The sequence below is a fragment of the Pteropus alecto genome, unplaced genomic scaffold (genome assembly GCF_000325575.1).
Source record: "Pteropus alecto unplaced genomic scaffold, ASM32557v1 scaffold14, whole genome shotgun sequence".
NCBI classification, from domain to species: Eukaryota; Metazoa; Chordata; class Mammalia; order Chiroptera; family Pteropodidae; genus Pteropus; species Pteropus alecto.
The window spans coordinates 266,759-272,921 of record NW_006436810.1 but is presented as its reverse complement, the minus strand read 5'-3'; the positions used below and the strand labels follow the sequence as shown (position 1 = coordinate 272,921).

The 6,163-nt window shown below is 34.5% G+C and overlaps 1 pseudogene; it reads left to right on the top strand.

The window, feature by feature from the left end:
- Positions 1–1,791: 1,791 nt before the first annotated feature.
- LOC112481294 lies at positions 1,792–1,907 on the top strand (annotated as a pseudogene).
- Positions 1,908–6,163: the final 4,256 nt, after the last annotated feature.

Genomic DNA, 6,163 nt, shown 5'->3' with positions numbered 1-6,163 from the left:
TCCAACAAATGAAAATAAAGCTCTTTGGTTTGTTTGTTTTTCTAAACATATTGTTCAATGTTTAAAATTTTTACAAAATGCATTTGTTTACACTTTAGACATGAGATATTGTCTAGCAGAGTAATTAGAAACCATATTCAAGCAGACGAAATATCAATAAGACTGACTAGTATGAAGCACGCATACGATTTACAAGAGTCTGTGCCAGGTTTGAACAATATGGTGTTTTGTACATACTATATCATATCACTTTTGCTATTGCAAAGTTTATTTAAAAATTGCAAGTGTGATACACCTTACCAAAGGGAAATGCAGGTGCTATAACAGAATCTAACAAAGGAACTACTCTGGTCTTAGAAGACAGAAGAGAAGAGATCTTGCTGGGGAAGCAATAACTCAGGAGTTGTCAGCAGAAACATGGGCTATGGCGGCAGACAGGAATGATGTGCACACATATGTGTAGAAGGAGACCATGTTTGGCTCCAGGGACAGAGAGAACTTTGCTATGGCTGGAACACAGAGTGAAGTGTGTATTTGAAGTGAGATTTGTCTGGAGTGGGAGGCAGGAGCCAGGCAGGTAAACCTTCAGATACCATATTGTCTCTTAGAGAAAACAATGCTCATTCTCAGGGAGATTCGCAGAAATTCAGACAAAAATAAAATTGAGGTACTAGTTTGTACTTAATACACTTAGCTGTGGGAGAAAGAAACACTGGCAAATACCTTTATATGCAATAACTTACACACTAGTACTATCAATTTTCTCTCCACACACAGATCCCGAGGTTCAAACTAATATTTCAAATTAATTAATAATTAGTTTAAACTAATTAAACTAATTTGTTCAAACTAATAAACCAGTGTTCAAGTATTAGTTTACCGATGTCCGTGCCCATCAGTAAATTTGCCTCACCTGGCTAAGCCTCAGTTTCCTCTTCTGTAAATCTTGCATAAAGATATCTACCTCAGAGAGCTGTTTGAAAAATTGAATGAGTTAGTGGACACCAAAGACCCACAGTGAATAACTGGCACATGGTATGTAATGCTCTCAAATAAATGCTGTTTCCTCTGAGCCTCCCTCACACTAACTCCTGCATGTGCAAGATGCCAGAGGTGTGTTGTATGGGACCAGAGTCAATTATCATCCAATCCTGTCAGACATGGGCAAAGCCTGGAGAAAAACAACCACCCCTCTCTACCATCCCTGCCTCTTAAAGTATTTAAAACATTAGCACAGCAAGATGTTGATTTTCCCTGCTGTTGAATATATGCCTCTCCCTAGCTATTAGCAAAGGATAGTGTACAAAGAATCCAAGGTAAATAATTCAATCCCATTTTTTAGTTCCAATTTTACAATTGAATTGACCATATAATTTGTCATTTAATTAGGACATTTTTGAGTACAAAGGGAATACTATTAATAACTATTCCAGGACAACAGAGAAAAACTGGAATCTATACTCACTCTATAATACACATCACAGATACCAAAAGAAGTGATAATAAAGTTCACCCTGCACAATCAATTTTGTCCAAGAGAGTGGAGACGTGAGTATTAAAATGCTAGTGATTTCTTACTTTCCAGATTTTACCTAGGTATCATTAATAATTAGGGAACATAAATTCAAAGAATACCAGACAGATGCAAATATACATTTTATTTTCCCTTACGATGGACACCGGTGTCAAATATAAATGCTATGGGACGTGGTTCCATAGTGTAGCAGTTAGCATATCTGCTTTACATGCAGAAGGACCTGGGTTCATGCCCCAATGGAGCCATGGTCCATGGTCTACAGCCATGCCACCCTGAACAAGCCTGATATTGGATCTCGGAAGCTATGCAGGGTCGGGCCTGGTTAGTACTTGGATGGGAGACCACCTAGGAAGACCAGGTGCTGTAGGCATAAATAAATAAATGAATAAATGAATGAATGAATGAACGAATGAACAAATAAATTTCTTCATGCTAAATGAATAAATGAATAAATGAATGAATGAATGAACGAACGAACAAATAAATTTCTTCATGCAACAAATGTTTTTTGAGCAATATGACAGGTACTGTGTTAAGCATAGCATGAGCAAAAGACTCAGACTATGTCTTAGGTAAAACTCTGACTTCTTGGGACAGAAAAGTGCTGCAGAAAAGTAGCTGCTATTGCAGTATACTTTGATAAAGTCTGTGATGGAGAAAATATGAGAGTTCTAAAAATGTATTTGGGGAGTATCTAACCCAGCCTCACATTTATTAAGACAATATGATATCTATGCTCTGACTCAAAGTATGTGTAAGATGTAGCTCTGAGAAAATAAATGGATGAAGATGATTTTGAGAGCAAAAGGAGAAGCATGTACACAGGTACAGAGAGAACATGAGACGTTATGAGACATTAACAGAAAAAAGCCACAGGTTCTGGAGGATGCTGAGGTTAGGTGCTACCCCTTCAGCTAGAAGAAGAGAGAGGACCCCGAGCCCTGACCAACTTCTTGTCCAGAGACCGTTATATGAGCAGCCCAGAGTTTCAGGGGACAGTCCTTTCTTTGCACAGCAGCTCTGAAGCTCTACCATGAATATAATATATTTTAAAATAAATATACAAACACTATGTAAGTATTAGGGAAATTGGGAAAAGATATAATCAAAACATCAATCAAACACAACTTGGAAAACACCTGCAAAGGAAATGTCTGATTTAATTGACAATGTTCTGCATGAATTAAGGAAAACAGAGATTATACCTAAAAGCCTTAATTAATATGTATGATCTGGAAAAGTGTTTGCTTTCTAAAATTTTTGTCTATTGTAAAACACTGTTTTTAAGACACAATGCTCTGCTTTACATTTAAATACACAAAAGTCGATTGTTCGCTATATACACTGCATTCTATAGAATAAATATCATGCTATAATACAGAATTCTCATACTGCAATTACCCTTATCTCCTACAAAAATTCATGTGGGATCTCCATGGATAAATAGCACTTACTAAATTTCACAAGGGTATTTGGCATGGGATAGGTCCAAGTAAGTCAGTGTCTCCTTGACCTGTTTTGAGTCTCCATTTTATTATCTACAAAATGGAAAATTTTAACTTAATAATCTTTACCATTCTTCTACTTTCAAAATTCTAAACTCCAGGGCTTAAATGGAGAACAAATAGGATAAAATTTTTTATGTATATTAGAAATAAACTTGAACTGAAACCCTAAGTGAATTTTGGGGTTTTTTTTTAGTAATTTTGCTTTCTGATTGATATTTTTATATGAAGTTTCTTAGTTTATTTAACTAACTTCTATTGAACACTTGCTATGTGCCAGACACTATCTTAGATACTAGAAATAAAATGGAACCCAAAATAATCATACTCCTTTCCCTCGCAAAACTTGCATTCTAGAAGGATAGGTAGATTCTAAATGAATATATACAAGAATGCATATACTATGTGTTGTAATAGAAGAGTAAAGGGTTTAGAGAGACCTGACTTGGATTGGTGGGTGAGAAAAAGTGGAAGGTAGATTGACCCAAATATAAACAAACTCCATAGAGCAAGAAAGGGTACAGGGTATAGGAAAAATCTGAAGAAGTGGCTGTGGCTAGAGCAGCATAAGAAGGGGAGGGCTCTGTGAGATGAAGCTGGAGAAGAGGCAGGGACCACATCACCCAGACCTGTGAGAACATACCAGGAATGTAGTTTTAATCATCAATACAATATAAACTCAATAAAGAATATTAAGCAAGGGAATTCCATGATATCCCTTGTCATTAAGAATAATTACTTTGGCTCTGGAGTGGAGGAAAGATTGAGGAGGAGGTGAAGCACATAAAGTCAGAATATTTAGAAGACTCTGCCAAGATCCCCGGTAGGAGTTAACAGTGGCTTGCCAAAAAATTGGCAGTGAAGATGAGGAAAAAGTAAGACTTGACATACATAGCAGAAGAGACAATAAGACAAGTATTCAAATAAAATGAACTTCAGTTTTCATAGTCTGAAATGATGAATTTTTTTCTTTCATTGCTCTCTTCTATTTTTACAGCCACTCAGATAAGAATAGAAAATAGCTGCCTTTGCATTTCCCCCTAGAAAGAGAAAAATGATACATACACACAAATTCACATCATTTTACCAAAATATGGAGGCAAGAAAAATAAAAATGTTCACACTTTTCCACTTTAAATCCTTCCATGGGATATTCACATGCACTATAACTTCTCATACTTACCAATCACCGAAAGACTATATTCATCAACTATGAAATATTTTTAAAGACTAATATTAAAAACTATTGGTATTTACATTTGCGTGGAATCAAAATGTTCTCCTTCTCTCCTTGATTTCTCTACAGTATTTGTAACTTTAACACTTTAGTGGATACTGTTAGTAGACAATGATTCATTTTTTAATTTTATTAGCAACAGTTAATCACTAATTGTTGTCATGATATAGGCCAGCCTTGTATGTTGGTAAAATAATCAAAGACTGTCACACAGAAACCATCGTGCCACCTCAGAGCTGGGAAGACACAACACAGGACACTGCTTTGTTTCAGGAAAAAGGTTTTGGTATACCATGCATTTCTCATACAAGACATGAAAGGGAAATATTTTGCTAGATTGCTATTCAAATATCAGTTTAAACATAGTATATGTTCAATCCATCTTTCAAGTATGATTTAACAAACTATGAGTGCACCATATATTTAAAACCAATAAAGAAACTAAGCAGTTCAGCTCTCCACTTAGAATAAAAAGAAAGTGCCTTAATCCACCTATTTTGCAGATATCTAAATCGACATCTGTAATAATTTCTGATATTTTACTATCTCAAAGTTCGTTATGTCTAGACTTTTTTTCTTCACATATCATATTCTTTACCCTGATTCATACTGTGCATAGGCAGTTAACCAGATTTTAATTGTGACTTGACCATATGTTTTCATTTAATTTATTGCCTCACATTCAAAGACATTTCTTATATTTTATTTAAAGATAGAACTAGAGGCAGATAATTTTTAAATTATGAATCTTCAGTTTAGATTTGACATTTCCTTTCAGAATGTTAGAGATAAATTCTGTCACCCTGTTATCTAGAATTTAAAGAGTTCTCAAAATATTTCATTCAATAGGTATAAGAAACATACAAGGTGAACGTACTCATATAATCACTATCAGATCAAAACATAGAACATCATGAAGTCCAAGAAGCCCGCCTTTTTCATTGTCTAAGTCATTAACAGCCCTACTGAAGTAACCATTATTCTGGCTTCCAACATCAGAGATTAATTTTGTGTATTTTTAAATTTTCTATAAATGTCATTGTACAATTTACATTCATTGGTTTTCTTTCTTCAACATTAAACTTGTGAGATTCAACTGTGTTATATGCAGCAGTAACTCATTTGAATAATGCTGTATATTATTCTATTGTATGAATATACCAACTTTCATATGTCCATTTTACTGTCATCATAATCACGGTAATAAACATATCCATCATCTCCAAAATTTTCCTCCTGCCTCTCCCTATTTGTGGTAAAAACACCTCACTTAAGATCTATTCTTTTAACAATTTTTTCAGTGCACATACAGCTTTGATTGGACACTATATTGTACATCAGATCTCTCAAATTTATTCATCTTGTAAAACTGATACTTTATACCCATTGAACACTAAAACCGTATTTCCCTCTCCCCCAGTCCCTGGGCACCACCGTTCTACTGTCTGTTTCTATGAGTCTGACTATTTTAGATATGTCTTATAAGTAGAGTTATACAGTATTTGTCTTTCTGTGACTAATTTATTTCACTTAGCATAATGTCCTCCAAGTTCATCCATGTTATTGCATGTGGTAGAATTTCCTTTTTATTTAAGGCAGAATAATATTTCATGGTATGTACATACCACATTTTCTTCAATCTGTTCAACTGTTGATAGACATTTATGTTGTTTCTATATCTTGGCTATTGCAAATAATGCTACAATAAATATGGAAGCATAATTATCTCTTTAAGATCCTGATTTTAATTTTTAAGGATATATACCCAAAAGTGAGATCGCTAGATCACATGGTAATTCTATTTTTAATTTTTTGAGGAAACTCATACTGTTTTCCATAGCAGCTATATTATTTTACTTTTCCATCAACAGTGTATAAGGTTTC